This window comes from Mobula birostris, chromosome 3 (assembly GCF_030028105.1).
Source record: "Mobula birostris isolate sMobBir1 chromosome 3, sMobBir1.hap1, whole genome shotgun sequence".
NCBI classification, from domain to species: domain Eukaryota; kingdom Metazoa; phylum Chordata; class Chondrichthyes; order Myliobatiformes; family Myliobatidae; genus Mobula; species Mobula birostris.
This window is the reverse complement of record NC_092372.1, coordinates 163,485,314-163,509,569: the sequence shown is the minus strand read 5'-3', so window position 1 is coordinate 163,509,569 and position 24,256 is coordinate 163,485,314. Positions and strand designations below refer to the sequence as shown.

Below are 24,256 nucleotides of genomic sequence, written 5' to 3'. Positions count from 1 at the left end.
AAGGTTATAGGAAGAAGGCTGGGGAGTGGGGCTGAGGACGGGAAGAAAAGGATCAGTCATGATTCAATAGCGGAACAGACTTGATGGGCCAAATGGCCTAATTCTGCCCCTAAGTCTTATGGACTCACATGTCTTAGTGTCTAAATAATGCAGATCGCCCACCTAAACAACCCTGATCACTTTCAATTTACCAAAAGTTCCTTTCAAAAGATTGTACTTGGATGTGGGATATGTCTGTTTTGGGTATTTTTTTTATCAGTTCATTTACATGAAAGATGGCTCATTATTTTTAATTCAAGGGACAGTGGTGATTTCTGCTTGCATCAATATTGAATCACTGATTTGAGTTTTTAAGTTAAGAATTGTTCTTGTGTTTGTCTTGGAAAAACAATTGATAATTTAACAATTGGGATTGAGTGTATTAGCTAGAAGGAGAGGCTGAACAAACTTAGATTTTCTTATCTGAGAGAATGGCAGATATGATGGATTGTGCTCTCCTGTCCTGTATGTTTTACTAACATTTTCGATATGTATACTCTATATATTTGGAAAGCCAAATATTTTAATGCAATAACAAAGATGTTGTTTAAAGGGAAGAAAACACCTTTAACTTAAAGTAGTTGTTGCGTTTCTTCTTCTGAATGTATATGGAACTTTCTGTTTTTATTTCCATCGCCAACATCTGAAGACCACTGATGTTCATTCAATTTAAGGCTTTACAAACAAGCGGATTTATTTATTTGAGAAATGGAAATGAGTTTCAGTGATGAATGAGGAAAAATGGAAAGAAAACCAGTTTCAGTACTGTATCAAAAGAAACAAGTATCTACAAAGAGCAGTGCAATTTTTACTATCCTACCTAGAACTTCTACAAATATTTTTTTCTAATGTTGAACTGTTTGTAGTTAATTTATACATTAACAATTGGTTGCAAAGTATTGTTCTTTGGATAAATCTGCTAGCTAGGACTTGAGTAACAAACCTTAATTTATAAAATATATAAAAATTATACAATACATTTGAGTTAAATCAAAAACAGTTCAGCATATGTCATTAGTCAAAAGTCCTTGCCATTTTAATTTATACCCACTAGAGCTAGCAAATAAACTCAGATAGTCCTGAGTTTAACTGTTCATCAGACTTATTCTAATACATGTCTCAATGAACTATTTGGTTTGCATAGTCATCTATGGTGTACTCAACTAGGATCAAATACTAACTCCTATACTTTCAAATTGCCATAACTTAAGTTTGGTTCCTTTATGTAAAGTAATTGCATTGTCCAAATTGGTCACCTTTATGACTTCATGATTAATTTTATTTATAATTATTTTTTACCTTCTGTCATTTTGGATTTTACCTTTTATTGTATTATTTTGGATCTTTGGAATGTAAGGTAATCAGCTTTTTTGCTGACACTCAAAAGCAAGAACATCTTGCCTTACCTAAACCATTTTCTTTTTTCTAAAATTATTGTCCTTGTAGCTTCATGGTCAATTGCTTTTCATTATTCCTAACAATTAATGAACTAAATAGTTTTTCATTGTAGTTTGCTCAATTTGTTTTAATTTGAGCAAAGAGTTTCAGAAAAGTTAACTTCTTTACCACTCCTGTTGTAACAGGAAAGGAAAAGGAATTAGCTTTTCTTTTTTCTTGCTCCAATAATTATTTGAGCACATTCTAAAATATACCTACAAAACAAAGGAGGAATTGTATAGCAATTTTAACTTACTTGTTTGAACTATGAATGGAACTTAACTGCAAATGAGGGTTTCTGTTTATTCTTTTTCAAGAGAGTCTTTTTCTGTAATGGACTAGAAGAAGTTTCACATGTTATAAACCTTATTTATTTGCTTAAGCAGATAATCAACTGCTCAATAGTGTTCTATAGAGCTATCCTGCAGATCTGTAAAGTTAATCCATAGACCACTTTTGAAGCCTGCCTCACAGGAGAAGTTTTTGTTAGGATGCATTTGCTTCTAGGTCTAAAAAGAAACAGATAGAAATTGAAGGACTTAATTCAACACATCATTATTGGGAAATGGATTTTGTACTGCTGCCTACTCAGGATAGATTCTTAAAAACTGCTATAAGAAGATGCATGATGAAAAGAGCAAGAGCCTTATCAATTTAACTTGTTTGAGTGTATTACCTTGGACTTCAAGATTAAAGTTTTGCATTCTGTTTGCCAAATAAAGGGTCTTTATAAGCACTGCTATTATAGAAGAATCTTTTCTTCACATCTTTTATATCCACCAAAGCCCCAAATAGATCCAAGTGGTCTCGATTTCAATGAAAAATAGCGTCTCTACAAAATGCAGCCCTCCATCTAAAGCATTTTATTGTAGTGTGTCGCACCAGACAGTCAGCCATTCTTGTCTGGCGCATGGTGTCAGGATTGGTCTCCTTTCGGATTAACCGGGTCACGATATGAATGTTTCTGACTCGACCCATTTTTTTAATGAGGTCGAGTGGCTAACTCAAGGCTCAACCTGGCACGGATGGAAAGCATGCTCGGGGGGTGGCCCGACTTGGATTCGAACACGGGAGCCTTCGCTCCGGAGTCTGGCGCTGATGCCATTGTACCACCGGCCACCATCTAAAGCAATGATGTGCAACCTTACACTCAATGTCAGACGGACAAAAGAATTGATTGTGGACTTCAGGAAGGGGAAACCAGGGGAACACACACTAGTCATCATGGAGGGATCAGCAGTGGAATGGGTGAGCAGTTTAGAGTTCCTGGGTATAGACATCTCTGAAGATCTATTCCGGGTCCAACATAGTGATGCAATTACAATGTTTTGACTGAAGCCATGTTTTGTTAGGAGCTTGAGGAGACTTGGTATGTTGCCAAAGACTCTTGCAAATTTCTATAGGTGTACCGTGGAGAGTATTCTGACTGGTTGCATCACCATTGGGTATGCAGGAGCTACTGCACAGATCAGAAAAAGCTGTAAACGTTGCAAACTCAACTGGCTCCATCATAGGCAGTAGCCTCCCCAGCATCAAGGACACCTTCAAAAGGCAATGCCTCAAAAAGGTGGCATCTATCATATAGGACCCCATCACCTAAGTCATGGCCTCCTCTCATTGCTACCATCACGGAGGAGATACAGGAGCCTGAAGACACCCACTCAATATTTCAGTAACAGCTTCTTCCCCACCACCATCAGATTCCTGAATGGACATGGAACCCATGAATATGACCTCTATTTATTTTTGCTCTCTTTTTGCATTACTTCCTTAATTTAATATTTTATATATATTTCTTATAGTAATTTATAGTTCTTTTATTATTATGTATTGCAATGTACTGCTGCCACAAAACAACGAATTTTACGGCAAAAGCCAGTGATATTAGAACTGAATCTGATTCTGATTGAATAGTGGACCAAGTCCTAAACTAGGTGCTTGAACATAGGCCTGAGAAACTGTCCCGTGACATCTGTCAAGTTGGTGTCTGCATTCATGCAATACCAATCAGTTTAAGAGATGCTATTTATTTTGACCCTTGTTTTAGAAAATTACTGCATCTACATAGTCACAAACCCACTTCCTCTTTAAGTTGTGCATACTCTATTCAGAATGAGCCTCTTAATTTAACCATTAAAGAATTAGATCTAATAGTTTTCAGAACTATTATCAAAGTTAGAATATAAACTCATAAACATATATTAATATTTGCCCAATCTAACATCTGCATAACCTTATTACCTATCCACTCAAGTGGCTACTAAGAAATAAGATCATAAGACGTAGGAGCAAAATTAGGCCATTTGGCCCTTCGAATCTGCTCCACCATTTCATCATAGCTGATCCAATTTTCCTCTGGGCCCCCAGTCTGCTGTCTTCTCCCCATATCCCTTCATGCCCTGATCAATCAATAATCTATCAACCTCTGTCTTAAATATGCATACAGACTTGGCCTCCACAGCTGCCTGTAGCAATGAATTCCACAGATTCACCATCTCTGGCTAAAGAAATCCCATCTCATCTCCATTCTCAAAAGAAGCTTCTCTATTCTGAGCTGTGTCCTCTGGTCTTAGATTCTCCCACCATAGGAAACATCCTCTCCACATCCACTCTATCATAGTCTTTCACAATTCGATAGGTTTCAATGAGGTCATCCTTCATTCTTTTGAATTCCAGTGAATAGAGGCCTAGAGCCATCAAACGCGCTTCATATGACAAGCCATTCAAACCTGGAATTATTTTTGTGAACCCCCTTAGAACCCTCACTGATTTATGTGTTCTGTGGATCACCATTTCAGTCTAAGCATGTTCCTATATTTTATCTTATCTGCCTTAAAGTTTGTTCATTCTTTTGGCTTGGCTTGTTTCCCTCATGATTTGTTTATTTTAGAAAGCCATATCTCAAAATGTCCACAATGTTTTCTCCCCAAATGGTGTAGTTATGTAGGATACATGAAATAACATATATGACACCGTATCAAGCACTTGTTCACCAAATAGGAACTCTCCTATTACCAGTCAAAAGTGATGTCAGTTTTTAACTTATCCGTGTAAGCGGAACAAGTGCTACACATGCCCTTACACTTCCTCCCTTACCACCATTCAGGGCCCCAAACAGTCCTTCCAGGTGAGGCAACACTTCACCTGTGAGTCGACTGGGGTGATATACTGCGTCCGGTGCTCCCGATGTGGCCTTTTATATATTGGCGAGACCTGACGCAGACTGGGAGACCGCTTTGCTGAACATCTACGCTCTGTCCGCCAGAGAAAGCAGGATCTCCCAGTGGCCACACATTTTAATTCCACATCCCACTCCCATTCTGACATGTCTATCCACGGCCTCCTCTACTGTAAAGATGAAGCCACACTCAGGTTGGAGGAAAAACACCTTATATTCCGTCTGGGTAGCCTCCAACCTGATGGCATGAACATCGACTTCTCTAACTTCCGCTAAGGCCCCACCTCCCCCTCGTACCCCATCTGTTACTTATTTTTATGCACACATTCTTTCTCTCACTCTCCTTTTTCTCCCTCTGTCCCTCTGAATATACCTCTTGCCCATCCTCTGGGTCCCCCCCCTCTTGTCTTTCTTCCTGGACCTCCTGTCCCATGATCCTCTCGTATCCCCTTTTGCCTATCACCTGTCCAGCTCTTGGCTCCATCCCTCCCCCTCCTGTCTTCTCCTATCATTTTGGATCTCCCCCTCCCCCTGCAACTTTCAAATCCCTTACTCACTCTTCCTTCAGTTAGTCCTGACGAAGGGTCTCGGCCTGAAACGTCGACTGCACCTCTTCCTACAGATGCTGCCTGGCCTGCTGCGTTCACCAGCAACTTTGATGTGTGTTGCTTGAATTTCCAGCATCTGCAGAATTCCTGTTGTTTCAGTTTTTAACTGATGGTTGCAGAGTGGATCTGTGGTATATTTCAAGCAATGTTATTACTTGTCTCAGTTCTAAAATTGGCACTTAAAAACACATTTCTCAGAATATTGGCATAAAATATATAATAAGTTGACTGCATATTCAACTCAGCCAAAATTACGTATTATCCTTCTCATGAAAACTTTTTTATGCTAAATATTAAAACCAAATTATTTCCAATGAAATTACAATTATGTGAGTATTAGTCTGTTCTACATTATCAGCAGGATCTTTTTAGCTGTTCCATGAATTCTGGGTATAAGAAAAGATCACCGTGATTAATGGTATCATCATACAGGCAGACAATTTTATATAAAACTCTCTGAAATGTATTTTCTCAGATATGTATTTCTTGATTTATTTTGTGCGTTGTCGACTACACCACAGTTAATTTGTTGTGTAGCCCTTATCCAGGAAAGCATTGATATGTCACTGGATAAGCAGCCAAAGTTCTAGACCACTGATCCAGAGATAAGGTTTGTTCCCATAGTAGAAACTGGGGAAATCTGAATTCAAGTGATTAAAGTAGAATAAGATAAGCCAGTACTAGTCACAGTAACTGTGAAACTGTTGGATTATGTAAAAATATTTTCGATTCAGCAATGTTCTTTAGAGGAAAAAGATCTGCCCACACAGTTGATTCCAGCCCTTCTATGTCATTGACTCTAACTGCCTCCTACATTCAGGGGCATTTAGGGATGGCAATAAATGATGGCATTTTTGGCAATGGCATCATCATCCTGCTAACAAAATAAAATAAAGAGAGGCAAGCAAAAAGACCTCCTTTGCTGTGTATTTTGCCTACTTTGTCAGTTTGCTCAGATTTTGCTAGAAGTAAAAAATCACTTATTCTAAAAAATGCTATTATTGATCATAACCTGGTTCAAAAAAAAAGTACACAGCCAAATAATTCAGTGTTTAAACCATGAACAATGAATGAACTAACCAATGACATGATCTGATGACTTCATGAATGTCCAGCTTTACATGTAAGTGTTTTTTTAAGTAGATGATAATCCATCTGCAGTAATATTATTAATTTTCAGCACATGCAACCAATAAGGTTTAGGCTCAGTTTAAAGCAAGTACATTTTTCTCACAATGCCTTGTACTTGGGATGTTTATCACATTGCTACTGAAATCAGCTAATTAAATTGGAATATGGAAGAGCAAGGTTTCTTGCTTTAAAAATGCTTCAAGGTGTTAGTATATTGTAGCCAATAAAATATTCTAAATATCATAATGATTGCAATGGGAATAGCTGCAATTTCTACACAGCAAACTGCTACAAACATCAATACCAATAAAGTCTATTTTGGTGATGTTAATAAACATAGGCCTGGATACTAGAAATGACACTCTTCCCTTCCCCTTAAATAGATGTAACTCCTGTCCAATCTTCTTGACCTTACTGACTTCTGACTGAATACGGGATGTCAGTGCAGCATTCCCAGCCATTCATGGCTCACATACCACCTTCCTCAGACAATAGGAATTACATTGCCAATTTGTTCTGAAAAGCCACAGTACAAATTGCAACCATCCCAGCTTTGATGTCTTTGATGGCCTGGCAGGTATCATGCAATGCAAAGTTTTTATCTTGGCCAATTTCTCCATCGATGTTTGCAAGAGGTATTTTTATTTGTCAATATTTTGCTCTGTTCCTGAAGTGTTTACCACCACAAGGGCCTTCCCTCTACCTGCCAGCAGGACTTATGGATAATGCTCCATGCACAGCTCTAGTCTCATGATCAAAATGGAAAGCAAAACTAAGCTCAGTAAAATTCAATGGTATGAGTTGCATTGGCAACCCATATCATGAATGTGTGGGCCCTCTGGAACAAACCCAACAGCTCCATTGGTTAGTACGCAAATCCTGGAGGAAAACCTGAGGCAGTCTGCAAGATAACTGTGATTTGGGAGAGGATTTTGTTTTCCAGCAAGAGAATAACCCCAAGCATAAAACCAAAGCTACACAGCAATGGTTTAAAAACAAAAAAGTTAATGTCCTAGAATGGCCAAGTCAGAGTACAGACCTCAATCCAATTGAGAATTTGTGGCTAGACTTGAAATGGGCTATTCACTCACAGTTCTTATGTAATCTGACCCAGCTTGAGTAGTTTTGTAAAGAAGAATGGGGAAAAATTTCAGTGTCCAGATGTGCAAAGCTAATCGCCATCCCCATATATATCCTTATCCCCCAGAGGAAAGGCTCAGTAGTGACAGATACAAATGGTGCCTTTCACAGAATGTGTTTCTGCCCAATCATTCAGTTCTCCGCCACTTTTCCTGCTGTAGTTGGAAATCTTAGAGCATAGCTCACATATCTGATTATAGTCATTAATGCCCCCGCCCCCCATTGCCTATGTGTGTTAAATCTTGTACCATACTGGCGAACTTGGAGAGAAAAGTGAAGGGAGCAATTGGATGACTGTTGAGGTGATGACAAAAGCTCGGAGAATCTTGACACAGTTTGCTTTAATCCAAGAAGTCTTTTTGGCGTCTGATGCATCACGCTGTAATTGCATAAGTTCATCAATGGAATTTGAGACAGACCTGGAAGTCTGAACATGATTGGGATATCACATGGCCATAAAGATCTCCTGTTACTGCAAAGCCAACCCGTTTGTTCCCTTTAGTTCTTTCATCATTTCTGTTCTTAAGAGCCACATGTTTAGTTACAGCAACTTCAGGAGGTAATTGGATGATGTAAAGAAGATTGCTACTCAATTCACTGTGCTTTATTAGGGTTCTAGAAGTGTTAAGGAACCCACATAGTTTCCATAATTGTGTTATGCCACTCTATAAGCGTAACAAGAATATTATGTACGTGTTTAAGTCAGCACCAGCTACCAAGATGCAGGCTTTAGTTATGCTAAGTGCTCAGTTGATGGTAAGACCCATTCAGGACATGTCTGAATTAATGTGGTTTGACCAAAGCTGCAGATCATCCCTCAGCACCTATGATCCTTGCCAGCCAGAGCTCTCAAAAGGACTATAGAGTCTTGTTCAAAGGATTTATGGTCTGGGGAAGCAAATCATTCACATACTGAAGCAGTGTAGAAGGGTTTTGTAAGATCTAATTCAACTTTTTAAATGTTTCAGGAGGCATTATTTGCCCCACATCATTACCTCCTTTTGCCCATAGGATCGCTGGTACTTGAGCAAGCATAATTTGGTTATATCATCATCCTGTGTCTGGGAAAGGCTCAGGACCTGATGTGCCTTATAGCAGATTGCTATATGTCACTCTGATATCAGATCTTCTCTAACAGTGAATATAGACAATAGACAATAGGTGCAGAAGTAGACCATTTGGCCCTTCGAGCCTGCACTGCCATTCTGAGATCATGGCTGATCATCTACTATCAATACTCGGTTCCTGCCTTGTCCCCATAACCCTTGATTCTCCTATCCATAAGATACCTATCTAGCTCCTTCTTGAAAGCATCCAGAGAATTGGCCTCCACTGCCTTCTGAGGCAACGCGTTCCACACCTCCACAACTCTCTGGGAGAAGAAGTTCCTCCTCAACTCTGTCCTAAATGACCTACCCCTTATTCTTAAACCATGCCCTCTGGTACTGGACTCTCCCAGCATCTGGAACATATTTCCTGCCTCTATCTTGTCCAATCCCTTAATAATCTTATATGTCTCAATCAGATCCCCCCTCAATCTCCTTAATTCCAGCGTGTACAAGCCCAGTCTCTCTAACCTCTCTGCGTAAGACAGTCCGGACATCCCAGGAATTAACCTAGTGAACCTACGCTGCACCTCCTCCACAGCCAGGATGTCCTTCCTTAACCCTGGAGACCAAAACTGCACACAATACTCCAGGTGTGGTCTCACCAGGGCCCTGTACAAATGCAAAAGGATTTCCTTGCTCTTGTACTCAATTCCCTTTGTAATAAAGGCCAACACTCCATTAGCCTTCTTCACTGCCTGCTGCACTTGCTCATTCACCTTCAGAGACTGATGAACAAGTACTCCTAGATCTCTTTGTATTTCACCCTTACCTAACTCCACACTGCTCAGATAATAATCTGCCTTCCTGTTCTTGCTCCCAAAGTGAATAACCTCACACTTATTCACATTAAACGCCATCTGCCAAGTTTCTGCCCACTCACCCAGCCTATCCAAGTCACCTTGAATTCTCCTAACATCCTCATCACATGTCACACTGCCACCCAGCTTAGTATCATCAGCAAACTTGCTGATGTTATTCACAATGCCTTCCTCTAAATCATTGATGTAAATCGTAAACAGCTGTGGTCCCAATACCGAGCCCTGTGGCACCCCACTAGTCACCACCTGCCATTCCGAGAAACACCCATTCACTGCTACACTTTGCTTTCTATCTGCCAACCAGTTTTCTATCCATGTCAATATCCTCCCCCCAATGCCATGAGCTCTGATTTTACCCACCAATCTCCTATGTGGTACCTTATCGAATGCCTTCTGAAAGTCAAGGTACACCATATCCACTGGATCTCCCGCGTCTATCTTCCTGGTTACATCCTCGAAAAACTCCAATAGATTAGTCAAGCATGATTTGCCCTTGGTAAATCCATGCTGGCTCGGCCCAATCCTATCACTGCTATCAAGATATGCCACTATTTCATCTTTAATAATGGACTCTAGCATCTTCCCCACTACTGATGTTAGGCTAACAGGGCGATAGTTCTCTGTTTTCTCCCTCCCTCCTTTCTTAAAAAGTGGGATAACATTAGCCATTCGCCAAACCTCAGGAACTGATCCTGAATCTAGGGAACATTGGAAAATGATCACCAATGCATCCGCAATTTCCAGAGCCACCTCCTTTAGTACCCTAGGATGCAGACCATCTGGACCTGGGGATTTGTTAGCCTTCAGTCCCATCAGTCTACTCATCACCGTTTCCTTCCTAATGTCAATCTGTTTCAGTTCCTCTGTTACCCTATGTCCTTGGCCCATCCATACATCTGGGAGATTGCTTGTGTCTTCCCTAGTGAAGACAGATCCAAAGTACTTATTAAATTCGTCTGCCATTTCTCTGTTTCCCATAACAATTTCTCCCAATTCATTCTTCAAGGGCCCAACATTGTTCTTAACTATCTTCCTTCTCTTCATTTACCTAAAAAAAACTTTTGCTATCCTCCTTTATATTCCTAGCTAGCTTGCATTCATACCTCATTTTTTCTCCCCGTATTGCCTTTTTAGTTAAGTTCTATTGCTCCTTAAAAATTTCCCAATCATCCATCTTCCCACTCACCTTAGCTCTGTTATACTTTTTTAATGCTATGCTATCTCTGACTTCCTTTGTCAACCACTGTGGCCACCTTCCCCCCTTTGAATCCTTCCTTCTCCGGGGGATGAACTGATTTTGCACCTTGTGCATTATTCCCAAGAATACCTGCCATTGCTGTTCCACTGTCTTTTCTGCTAGGATATCTGACCAGTCAACTTTGGCCAACTCCTCCCTCATGGCTCCATAGTCTCCTTTGTTCAACAGCAATACTGACACTTCTGATCCGCCCTTATCCCTCTCAACTTGCAGATAAAAACTTATCATATTATGGTCACTACCTCCTAATGGCTCCTTTACTCCAAGATCACTTATCAAATCCTGTTCATTGCACAACACTAAATCCAGAATAGCCTTATCCCTGGTCGGCTCTCGTACAAGCTGCTCCAAAAATGCATCCCGTAGGCACTCTACAAACTCTACAAATATGGCTTTAATACTGTGTGAATCTTTGATAGTTGTAATGGTTTCTCAATCATAATCAATACTCTGGTAGATAAAGAATTATTAGTAGACCAGATTTGTTTCAAGTTGGGTGTTCTAACAAGACATAGTCGGGTATGCCATTTCTGGTACTTGGAGTTGTACCCCTTCAAGGGAGCATACTAATGCACATCTCAGTTTACAAAAGAATTTCTGTCTCAACAGATTCATCAGTGGGTCATCAGCTATAAGAAACTGATACTCTCCTTCATATCTGAAAAGCTGATAAGTAACGTTATGAGAAACTGGTAAAAATACTTGCTGTCCTAAAAATTCTACATTTTCTGATTCATTTCTCAAGGGTGCTCATGGACAGTCAGGAAATCTAATTGTTGTTTGTTTACAGTCAGGGGAATAACTGGCTCAGAAATCTCTGCAAAAGGCACAATTGTGATTGTACAAGTTCTTTAATACAGTTCGAAAAAGGAAAGAAACTACGTAGCCTGGGGTGCCAGTGATGGTGGAGACAGAAGCTAACTTGCCATCACAAATTGCTTTGACGCTGAAGACATCTTTGAGTCCAGTGCCAGGCTGCCCATAAATAAAACACACCTTTTGTGGTTGGATATCCCCATTTTTACCCCTACTACATCCACACTCCCCCCCCAACCATTGCACTGTTTGTTCATTGTAAATCAAAAAATTGTAAAACCCATACATTTAGAATAGCATCTACTAGTAATCTACAGGAACAAAACTAAACTAACATATGTCACAAGTGGGTCACATGAGAATATAATGTTAAGACTAAGTTTACAGTGAAATTGTAAGCAGAATGATTAGATAAAGATTGGTCACTGTCATTTTAGGTAAAATAGTATTCAAATTGTGTAGGACAGCTGTCTCAAAATTTTTAAAATAATGTGTACAATATTTTGTCCCCGTGTCTCTTGCAAGGTTCAGATCTCTGCTGTTGTAAGTGATTCTGACAATGATGCAAAACACTCACGATTCTACTTAACTCTTCTCATTTCACAGGAACAACAGTATACGTTGCCTCTAACCTGAGTTGCAACCCATTTGCAATAAAGAATTTCAGGTGTTAATAATTAATTAAATCTACATGTGAAAGACCAATTATACTTGAGAATTTGTAAAATAACTGTCCAATAGTTGGTGTTGTCCAAGAACCCTTCATTTGCATCTTTATCTTGTCTTGGTATGCGTGGTGACCTTGGTTTCCAGTCTTGTATAGAAAGGCTGTAAAAAGGAGAGTTAGGCTTTAGGGGCTGTGTTCAGCCTGGATGACTACACTATGCCTGCACAATCCCTGTCAGCTTATCTTGGAATTTGATTTACTAAACTTCCACACACAAAAAAGGCTGGACAAAGGGAAGTCGAGCTCTGAAAGGTTTGGTTCAGCTTGAGTCTGTACAGTGTCTGCACTCTGCTCTCTCAGCACAACTCTTGCCTTGCTGTACCTTTCACAGTGCAAGAACAGAACAAGATAGATTGCAAGGTCAAGAGTCCATCTTATTATATTGGGGAACCATTTCTTATAACATGTGTGGTAACCGGAATCTCCGGAGCAGAAGGCCCCAAAATCCTCGGCTTTCCGTGTTTCAGCGGCCGGGGCGAGGTCGAAGGCACTCGGCAGAGGATGGCGCTCAGGAGCTGTATCGGAGGGCTGGTCGGAAGTTCGAAGTTTTCAGACGGATGGACTCAGTGTCGGCTGTGGTTGGCTGCTTCCAAGGCATCGGCAAGTTGACAGTGCCTGGAGTTTCTTCCTTTTGCCGCCGCTATCGGGGACTCGGGAGTCGATCGACTTGGGGACTTTTGGGACTTTATTTACCGTGCCCATGGTTTGTTCTTCATCAAATATTGTATTGCTTTGCACTGCTGTAACTATATGTATAATTATGTGGTTCTGTCAGTGTTAGTCTTTGGTTTGTCCTGTTTTCTGTGATATCACTCCGGAGAAACATTGTATCATTTCGTAATGCATGTATGCTTTTCTAAATGACAATAAAAAGAGGACTGAGTTTTCTCATAATCTAATTCTAAATCTAATAGAAGCTGTCCTTGAGCCTGATGGTATGTGTTTTTAGGCTTTTGCATCTGCCTGATGGGAGAGGGGAGAATGGAGAAGAGAGAATGCCCGTGGTCGGTGGGGTCTTTAATTCTAGTGCCTGCTTTAATGGAGCAGTTAGAAGTATAATCTGAGTCAGTGGAGAGGAAGTTGGTTTCCATGCTGTGCAGCTATGTCCACAACTCTCTGCAGTTTCTTATAGTCATCGAGAAAGCAATTACCATTCCAAGCCACGGATGAGTCGGTGGGAAGGAAGACAAATGCAATGCAGGTAGATCTTGCTTTAATACCTCATCAGCAAGATAGTACTGTTGGCAGTAAAGTAGTTGGTCCATACTTCACTGGAACATGAACCTATAGCTGTTTGCTTCAGTCCCCTTGCAACTGTAATTTTCACAATCTTTCTTCAGCGGTGATTTCAGCTATACCTGACTCCTAAGTAACCACCTTAGTTCTTGATGAACTCATTCTTGACTGAGTTATTCTTTCAAAAAATTGTCAAGTAATTAAAGAAATTAACAAGAACATAAACTGTAGGAGATACTTGGGAGGTCAGTTAGCATTTTTAGACTAACTGTTCAATATTTCATGCTTTAGAACAGGTGGAAATGTTGACCAACAATTCACATTCAAAACAGCCATCATCCCCAGTACCGTCACAGATCCCATTATATCAGGAGATCTTCTCTTCACAGCCTCTGCCCTGACAGTGCCACAACCCCACACTTCTTGCTCTTCTATCTCTTAGCCAAGATTTACAAACAGGACTGGCCTGGTAGACCCATTGTTTGCACCTGTTCTTGCCACACTGAACTTACCTCCTCATACGTTGACTCCATCCTGTCTCTCCTTGTCCTTTCCCTTCCCACACACATCTGAGACACCTCATATGTCCTCCATCACATGGACAATTTCCTTTTCCCTGGCCCCCAATGCTACTTCTTCATGCTGATGCCCAATCTTTATGCACCTTTACTTCTTTCTACAACATATATCTAACTGTTTCTACTCCATCAACATCCTGATCTATCTAGCTGAGCTTGCCTTTACTTTAAGCAACTTCTCCTTGGACTCCCCTCAAGTTCTACAAATCAAAGGAATAGCCATGGACAACCACATGGGCTCTAGAAATGCCTGTCTGTTTTTGGCTATGCAGAACAATCCCTGACTTTCTCCAGTACCATTCCTCCAACTCTTTCTGCATTGCATTGATGACTTTTGCATCCTTGCAGAACTGCTTTTTTTTTATCACCTTTGTTGTCAACTTTGATCCTGCTGTCAATTTAATGTGGATCATCTTTGATACTTTTTTCCCAGAATCAGAATCATAACACATACAGTCGGAGCAGAATTAGGCACTTGGCCCATCGAGTCTGCACCTCCATTCCATCATGGCCGATTTATTATTCCTCTCAACTTCCTTTTCCTGCCTTCTCTCCATAACCTCATCTTCTTCTCTTCCCCATCTCACATCGCTTTTCGCAATTACTACTCCCTCTGTGACTCCCTGATCCATTCATCCTGGCACTTTTCCCTACCCTGGCTGTAGATGTAACACTTGTCCTTGCACCATTTCCCTCATCACCTTCCGGGGACCTAAATATTCCTGCCAGGTGAGGCAAAGGTTCATATGTACTTCCTCCAACCTTGTCTACTGCATTCGCTGCTTCCAATGTGGCTTTTCCTACATCAGAGAAACCAAGAGCAGACCTGGCAACTGTCTCACAGAGCACCTACCACTTTGTCTGCAACATCCACCCCGAGCTTCTAGTTGGTGATTACTTCAATTACTAGCCCCTATTCCCACAGTCCTACTGGGATGAACCCCAAGGCAAACTGGAGGGGCAACACCTTTTATTTCAACTGGGTAGACTATATCCCAATGACATGAATATCAACCTTTCCAGTTTTATTTAACTTCCCATTATTTTATTTTATTTTTTTCTTTTGTTTTTCCATTCCCCCTTCCACCTGCCCTTCTGATGTTCTGCTCCTTCCAATTTTCTTCCTTCCCATTCTCCCCCAGCCACAAAAAACTTTGTCTCCTTCCCTTCCACCATCCACCATTTTCACACACGTTCCCCAACTTACATCTGGCTCAACTCTCTCTTCTCGTCTAATAGTTGCCATTCCCACCTCCTTTATTTATCAGAATCCAGTACTGTTGTTCATACTTGCATATCTCCAGCAGCTGTTTCCTATCTTCATAGTCCTCCCCACCTTGCTTTATCTGTTTTCTTTGTTGTTTTTCATATTCTCTTTGTCTGCCTTTACCTATCATTCATCTGCCACAGTCTTCCAACCCCATTTCTGCTCACCTCCCCTATCTGCCACTACCTACCAATCATCTTACACCCCTCTTCAGTTCACCAATTGAATCAGAGTCCTTCCTTGCTACTTTCCATCTCATCTGTATAATGGCGATCTCACCTCTCCATCCTCAGCCCTGATGTAGGCTTTTGACCATAAAAGTAGACAATTTCCTTTATCCTACTGATGCTGTTTGGCCCACTGAGATATTCCAGTAGATTATGTGTTGCTCCACATTCAGAACAATATTGGTTTATTTAATCTATGTGATCTATTAAGTTATTATTTGTATTTTTTTGTTTCTGAAATAAATCTCCATTAGTTTTCACTTAAGAGTTGTTTTGCTTTCGAAGTTAAAATGATAGTGGGAAAACTTAATTGATGATTTTTCAAAAGACCCATAATGTTAACTCATTTCTCCTCAGATGCTTCTATCGTACAGTGTTCTTCTAACATTTCCTGTTATTTTAGAAATTTCAGTCTTGTTTTTTTCTTGCCCCAACCCTTGAAAACAAAAGAAATTATGCTAATTTTGTCATTTCTAGTGGACTACAAAAAAAACAACAGAAAGCAAGATATCAAATATTTTGTATGAATTTTTTTCTTTTAAAAAGAGAAATCACTTTACTTACTTACTTGGAGAGAGAAAACAGTCACCATAATTAATAAAGTACTTAATTTATAGTATTGTAGACTTAATTCCACTCATAATATGTGGATTGTTCATCATTGATTTTGTTTAGATTTACATTTGAAAAGGTACAATGCTTCTCTCAATGTCCCATTAGAAAATTTTCCCAACTTGCTCCTTTCATTGAATTCTTCAAATCATGTGCATGTATTCCTCTATCTCTTTCCCTGGCTCAATGGGATTTTATTGCCAGTAGTGAGGTACTGCATGGTGTTTTACTGCATACTGCAGAATTCTAAGTTTTCATTATTGAATAAAAAGCACATAGTTTACAAGGGTTTATCTGAGGCCATATTCTCTGTTTGGTTGATTCAGTTACTAGTTTCAGTGAATGTTGTTTGCCCAGCTCAGGCTTATTGAGGAATAGCATCACGGAGCAATGTTCTTTAGTTTACTGAAGCAAAATCAGGCATCGGAAGATTTGTATTTTCCTAGAAAGTGTCTGCAAAATACATAGACAGTCGAATTTTCATTTTGATCTGGTATCTTGTTCCTGCCTAGTGCAGATGATAAATTGTATAAAGGTCTGCTGTAAATCCTAATCTAATTTGTCTTTCATAATATGACTTTCAAAGGGCTTTGACAGGTTCTGTACACGAGGCTGTTAAACAAGATAAGAGCCCAATGTATTATAGGAAAGATACTAGCGTGGATAAACAATTGACTGACTGGCAGGAGGCAAAGAATGGGAATAAAGGGGACCTTTTCTGGTTGGCTGTCAGTGACGAGTGATGTTCTGCAGGGGTTGGTGTTGGTTTTATATTTATGATCAGAATGATGGAATTGATGGTTTTGTAACCTAATTTCTGATTTTATATTTATGATCAGAATGATGGAATTGATGGTTTTGTAACCTAATTTGTAGATGATACAAAGATTGGTTGCGGGGGTGCAGGTTGTGTTAAGGAAGCAGGAGATCTGCAGAAGGACTTGGACAGATTAAGAGAATGGCAAAGAAGTGGCAAATAGAATACAGTGCAGGGAAGTGTATGGTCATGCACTTTGGTAAAAGGAATAAAGGCATAGACTATTTTCTAAATGGGGAGAACATTCAGAAATCAGAGGAGCAAAGGGACTTGAGAGTCCCAGTGCAGGAACCTTAAAGATTAATTTGCAGAATGAGTTGGCAGTAAGGAAGGCAATTGCAATGTGAATATTCATTTCGAGATGACTAGAATATAAAAACAAGGATACAGTATAATGATGAGATTTTATAGGTCTTTGGTCAAACCTGTTGGGCACAGCAGGAGCGTAGTAGTTAGCGCGACACTATTACAGCACTGAATGTACCAGAGTTCAGAGTTCAATTCCAGCATTGCTCTGTAAGGAGCCTCTGTACGTCCTCCCTGTGGAATGTGTAGGTGTTTCCCGGGTGCTCCGATTTCCTCCCACAGTCCAAAGATGTACCAAGTAGATTAATTAGTCATTGTAAATTGTGTGTCATTAGGTTAGGGTTAATTGGTGTTGTGGAGTTACTAGGTAAGTGTGGTTTGAAGAGCCAGAAGGGCCTACTCTGAGCTGTATTACTAAATAAAATAAACCACATTTGGAGTAATGTAAGCAATTTTGGGCACCATATCTAAGGAAGGATGTGCTGGCATTGGAAAGAGTTGAGGGGAGGTTTTAGAAGAATTATCCCAAGAATGAAAGGATTAATGCATGAGGATCATTTGATGAATCTGGGCTTGTACTCACTGGAGTTTAGAAGAATGAGGGGAGATATCATTGATACCGACCTGATATTGAAAGACCTGGACGTGGAGAGGATGTCTTTTATAGTGGCAGAGTCTAGGACCAGAGGGCGCAGCCTCGATTAGAAAAATGATCTTTTGAAAGAGCGATGAAGAGGAATTTCTTTAGGCAGAGGGTAGTGAAGCAATGGAATTCACTGTCACAGATAGCTGTGGTGAGCAAGTAATTGGGTATATTTAAAGTGGAGGTTGATAGATTCCTGATATCTAAGAACATCAAAGGTTATAGGGAGAAGACAAGAGAATGGGTTAAGAGGGAAAATAAATCAGCCATGATTGAATGCTGGAGACTCAATGGGCCGCATGGCCTAATTCTGCTCCAATGCTGTGTGGATTTATAATGATTTTTATTTGACATATTGCAGTGAATGAAAGTAAATGATGCTCTTTGAAAGGATTATTAGTTCAAATCTGGTTTATCACCGATATGATGACGTTTGCTGAACACAGCTTAAAGAAATCAATTACATTTTTAGTATGTTTGTGTATTCAGAGAATTAAGCCTTTCCATTTTTGTGTAGAAACGTAGGTAGAAGAGAAAGATAGGCAGGAAAATAAGAAAATACAAGGAACTGTACAGCTTTGAAGTTGTGAAAAACAGATGGGCAAAAAATCCTTCTAAATAGTTACTGTATAGAAAAGTGGCTCGTGTTGTTTCATCTTGCAAGATCAAGGCACTCAAATAGCTTCCTTCAGTTGTCTCAATATAAACATATCTGAAACAATACTGAATAATATGGCATTTATATAGTATAAAAATGCTAGATTGGGCATAATTGACATTAATCATGAAACTAGATACTTATCATAGACTTACAGTACATTTTGTGCATCTTTCCCTCAGCAAATGCTGCTATTCCCCAATATTCTTGCATCAGTTTCTCTCTTGCAATTTCAGTGATTGTAATCTGAGTGGAATCTCCTCCCTGGGGCAGTAATATAGAGGTGAATTATAATAATCCTATCATTGCCCTGTCTGAGATCAATTAACTCGGTCATCACTAGGGATTTCAACCTGAGATCATCCTAAACTGTATAGTTATGTATCCAATTATTCAGTACATTTATCAAGTGAGCATCAGAAGTCTTGCACAGCATGTTTTTATAGTTGTTAAGTTATTGAATAGAAGAGTATGAATTAATTTATTACTGTGTTAGGCAAGGCTAGAACTATTTGATCAATGAGAAAAGATTCCAGTAGATGCAACTGAATTGGAAACTGTAAACTGCTTTGTTAGAGGTCTGTGAAAGAGTGTCAGTTGGGTAAAAAATGGATGTTTATACAGTTTAGGAGCAATTAACTGCAATTTAATTTCTTTTCTATTTTGTACATATTATTATTAGTACATATTATAGCATATTATTGAACAAAGTGAGATAAATGTCACCTTTTCAAACTAATAGTGAGCAGAATTCTTTTGGGTATTCTGAGGATGTAGTACTAAATGTGGTACCTTTTTAAATTTCTAACTACAGAGGAGTACTATAAACCACTTGAAGCAAATTAGGCTGCCCTCAGAAATTCACCTTTCTTGCATTTGTTCTGTGCTGTAAACCTTTGCATGCCATTACAGGTTGACATTTTTCTAGCTGCAATATTATACATCACTCCAACAAACTTCCAATGGATGTGCAGCTGATCTTCAGAACATATAGGAAGCTGTTCAACTAGTGGTCACTGCAACCCAGAGCTAAGTTCAAGTTGCAGTGTATATAGAAACATAGAAAACCTACAGCACAATACAGGCCCTTCGGCCCACAGAGCTGTGCCAAATATGTCCTTAACTTAGAACTACCTAGGCCTCTATTTTTCTAATTTTTCTATTTTTCTAAGCTCCATGTATCCATCCAGGAGTCTCTTAAAAGCCTCTATCATTTCTGCCTCCACCACCTCCGCCGGCAGCCCATTCCACACACTCACCACTCTCTGCATAAAAAAACTTACCCCTGACATCTCCTCTGTACCTACTTCCAAGCACCTTAAAACTATGCCGTCTCGTGCTAGCCATTTCAGCCCTGGGAAAAAAGCCTCTGACTATCCACACGACCAATATCTCTCTTTATCTTGCACACCTCTGTCAGGTCACCTCTCATCCTCCTTCGTTCCAAGGAGAAAAAGCCGAGTTCACTCAACCTATTCTCATAAGGCATGCTCCCCAATCCAGGCAACATCCTTGTAAATCTCCTCTGCACCCTTTCTATGGTTTCCACGTCCTTCCTGCAGTGAGGCCACCAGAATTTGAGCACAGTGCTCCAAGTCTGTGGAGATAGCACATATTTCTGTGTACATTCAAAGACTGATTCCAACCCATTGTTGACCAATTAACTGATCAAATCAAATCAAATTGTTTAATTACCATTCAAACCATATATAGATACAGATGAATGAAACACCATTCCTCTGGGGTCAGTGTGCAAAACATTCAAAATAACAAGCAAACATTCGAAAATAGCGAGTAATATCATTCAAAATAGTGAGCAAAGAGCATATTTACCCAGAAAAAAAACCATATATAGCCCAAGACCCTGAGCAACAACATCCAGCAATCCATGGTACAGTCTCCTGGCAGTGTGCAGACACACGCAGTCCAGCCTGTCATTCTACCACTCCAACATGGGGGGCAGCACTGACAGGAGAGGCCAGGTGCTAGCTGGGCTCAGAAGCCACTCTGTAAATGCTTCTGCACCTCTCATCTGGTTTGCAGCAGCAGGCAAGCCTGAGACTTGAGGCCTCATTCCCACTACAACCGAGGCAATACAGCTCTCATGTCACCTGGCCCTTCACCAAACAAGTGTAACAGGCCTGCAGCAAAACATTGTTCTACAGAGTTTTGCGATTGCAACTGAAATGTCTGAGGCAATCTGCCACGATTATACTGCACCAACTCTGATGCTTCTGAGTAGTGAGCATCGACATGGTTTGCAGCTAGGTCAGCAGCTTTGTACCCAACCTGGCTCCTCCAATATCTTGATGGGCTTCTCTGAAATCTCAACTGGTTCCTTTAACGCCTCATCCAACACTCTCTTCCCATCATCACAGCCGGCCCCTTCTCCACCATCTTGGCCTTAGCTGACCCTCTCTCCAACATCTTGGCCAACTGCTTCAGCACCTCAGCCAGGTCTGCTGCTGATACCAGTCCAGCTACTCCGATCAACGAGTAGCTCACTGATGGAATAGCCCTGCAGTACCCAATGTCCTTGGAGTAGAATTGTCTTTAGATCATAAGAAAACAAATTTTACAAAGAAAAAAAACACCTTTGATTGGCTCCCAAGAGGCCGCTGTGTTCTTATGCACCATCTTACTGGAAATCTAAACCATGAAAAGATCATGAAAAGTTTGACAAAAATATACCCAATGTCGCCCTTCCCCTGAAAACCACCAATGTGCGTGACTGCATCAGGCTGTATGTGGAGCCTAAATATGTGGGTATGAAGTAGCAGCATGTGCTGAAGTTCCATCTGTCCTTGGTGTGGCAAAGGATGGGTCTGGCTCCATCGCCGCACAACATCCCAGTCAGTTGGATGTTGCCGTACTACCTGTCCTTCATGGAAAAGTTCTTCCACACCAACACCTTTGGCCTGAAGTCCACGCTGCAGCAGTCAGCAGACATTGTAAGAGGAGGACTCATTGGACACAGCGGGGTTGTTCCCTGAGCAGATTGTCCAGAGCATCTGGCGGAAGAATGCCTCATTGCTGGACCTCACCAACAGGCCCCCAGACCTTGCCTGGCTGGCGGTGAGAGGGGTCCTCCCTTTCAGATCCTTCTTGCATTCCCAGAGCATCAGTTCCACAGCACAGTGCTTGCACAATGACTGTAGTAGGGAAGAAGCAGCAGCTCACCTCTTTGTGGACTGTGGAATGTGGAGAAAGATGGTTCATCCTGGGCATTCCAGGCTGCAGGAGTACGTGCCGTGTGGTGCACTGAAGTTTGGTGCATCGATCACAAGGGCTTGGTGAGGAAGGACCACGATGTAGGGTTTTTCTGCTACTGGAAAGAAAGGGGCCAGTTTGGGGAAGAAGTCCCACAATTATTGTAGTAGTATACCACCCCAGGGAGCAAATGAGTGGCAGCAGTGCTATTGATTGATACGTATGAATGTAATGGAACAGTCCAGAAAACAAAAAGGCATTGCATAGTTTATTCTTGTAAGTAATTTTTATAATGAATAAAATTTATTTTGTTGTTAAAAATAATAAAAGGTTGGGAGACTCAGAATCGATTAGTAAGACAAAGCTCCTCTTCCACCTTTCCCCTGGTGTACCACATTACTTTGTCACTAAATGTTCACTACAAGAGCCTAGAAAGCATTGATGACTTCCCATATCCCAGGAGCCACTTCACAAGCAAAGGCAGACATCAATGATGAAACTTGCCAACTTTGATGTGCCAATAAATCTTTTGACGATTGAGGAAAAGGGTATTTGAAAATCAAAGCCTTAGACCTGCCTTCCTAAGTGCTTCAGAGACCTTAACTACCTACAACAGGAACCACAGAGTATTGAAAAAAAATCACCAATGCTGTGTCCACCAAATCCTTCAGATTCAGTGGAAGAATTAATGAACCATCATCAGCAAACTCTCCCAGACCAATTTCCCCAGCACAGAGATGTTAATTACAATTGGTCATATTTGGCAAGCCACTTCATTCGCATGTCCAACACCAGACTCCTGGACCAGACATACTAATTCAAGTTCTGGGGAGAGACTACCAAATTGACAGGCAAAAGATCCATGGATGTGCTGAAGTCTTCTTGAAGGAATATAACATTCCCAATAACTCCTGGGAAGCTCAAGATTAAAAAGGGACATTCAGGATTTATTGAGCAGCCCAAGGACGTGCAGTGAAGGAAAAAAAGAAAGACTCTTCGAAATGATGCTGTACATTCAAACTCCACACCAACACCATATGCCAAAAGTCCCGCATATGCAGTGGAGGGAATGTAGCACCAGACAAACTACACTGAACAATTTGGGAATAGCTTCTCCCCTCTGCCATCCAGTTTCTGAATGTATATTGAAGCTATGAACACTACCTCACTACTTTTTTATTGTTATTCTTATACTATTTATTTAATTTAACTATTTAATATATGTATACTTATTGTAATTCATGCTTTTTTTTCTCTATTATTAATGCTGCCACGAAGATAATACATTTTGTAACATTGTCAGTGATATTAAATCTGATTCTGATTCTGTCCAAGCTGTCTGCTCCTGCCTCATCTGTGGAAGTCTCCTTTTCATTGGCCTCATCAGTCACCTCAATCAACACTCATTTCTGATGGACTACCTAAGTAGAAATAAAGGCCAAAGCCTCCTTTAGGCATTTTAATCTGCATTTCAGTGTGCAACATAATATTAAAGACTATCTCCACATATCTTTTTCTCCATTTCACACACACACACACAATTTGGTATGTCTGGATCAGAGTTGATTAATGTATACTGTATGTATACTGAATGTGTAATTGCAGAGAGCTGATGTTTCACATTGTTGCTGTGCTTGAATTTCCTTTTAAGATTTTCTATCTGCAAAATGAAGATGTATTTCGGTGTTTGTGCTATCAAGTTACTTGAGTGGGAATTATTCTGAATAGACATTGTTCTTGAAGGTAGCAGTAGAAATAATGCTCATTTAAATTAAAACATCATTTGTAGCCATATGAACCAAACATTTGACACCATGCCTAAGTTCACACCCATTTTCTTCTTGGATTCTTATTAACAGAGACAATTGAGTAGCTGCTATCCATCCTTTATTGTTCTGAGACCATTAGGAGTCTAATAGATATCAGCCTGTGGAGGAGCAGCAACACCTGCTGGAAAAAAAAGCATTGACTGTGTTTTTGCCTTGGAGCCAGGCCAGAAACAACTGGATTTATTGAGTTCAGTTTCACTATTTGGTATAGTGGGATTTGAACTCTCAATCTTTTGGTTTCCAGTGCAGTATCGTAATGACTAAGCTCTCATTCTCAGTTTGTAGTACATGTACCTGTCAGAAATTTATATATTAATCTAGGTGGCAGTGAAACCTGTTTACCCATAAGAGTTACAGAAGTTCCTTTAAAAAACAACAGTAAAGAATGGCTTAAGCCATTAACAACAGAAGAAAGAATTTACACTTTATGCTCCTTTCAGTCTATGTACATTGTAGGGTGCCATTTATAATTTTGATATATGGCCAATACATAGTGATTCAACAACATTTGAAGAGCATTCATTTACTGAAAACAGTGGGATAAATAGCCAGAAAATCTGTTTTATTGAAGTGGTTTGTAGGATAATTGTCATAGAGTTCTACGGTAAAGAA

The 24,256-nt window shown here is 40.2% G+C and overlaps 1 protein-coding gene across 1 annotated transcript in view; it reads left to right on the top strand.

The window, feature by feature from the left end:
* LOC140195385 (contactin-associated protein-like 2) overlaps positions 1–24,256 on the top strand; it is a 1,890,266-nt gene that overhangs the window by 804,011 nt on the left and 1,061,999 nt on the right. The window lies entirely within an intron of this gene.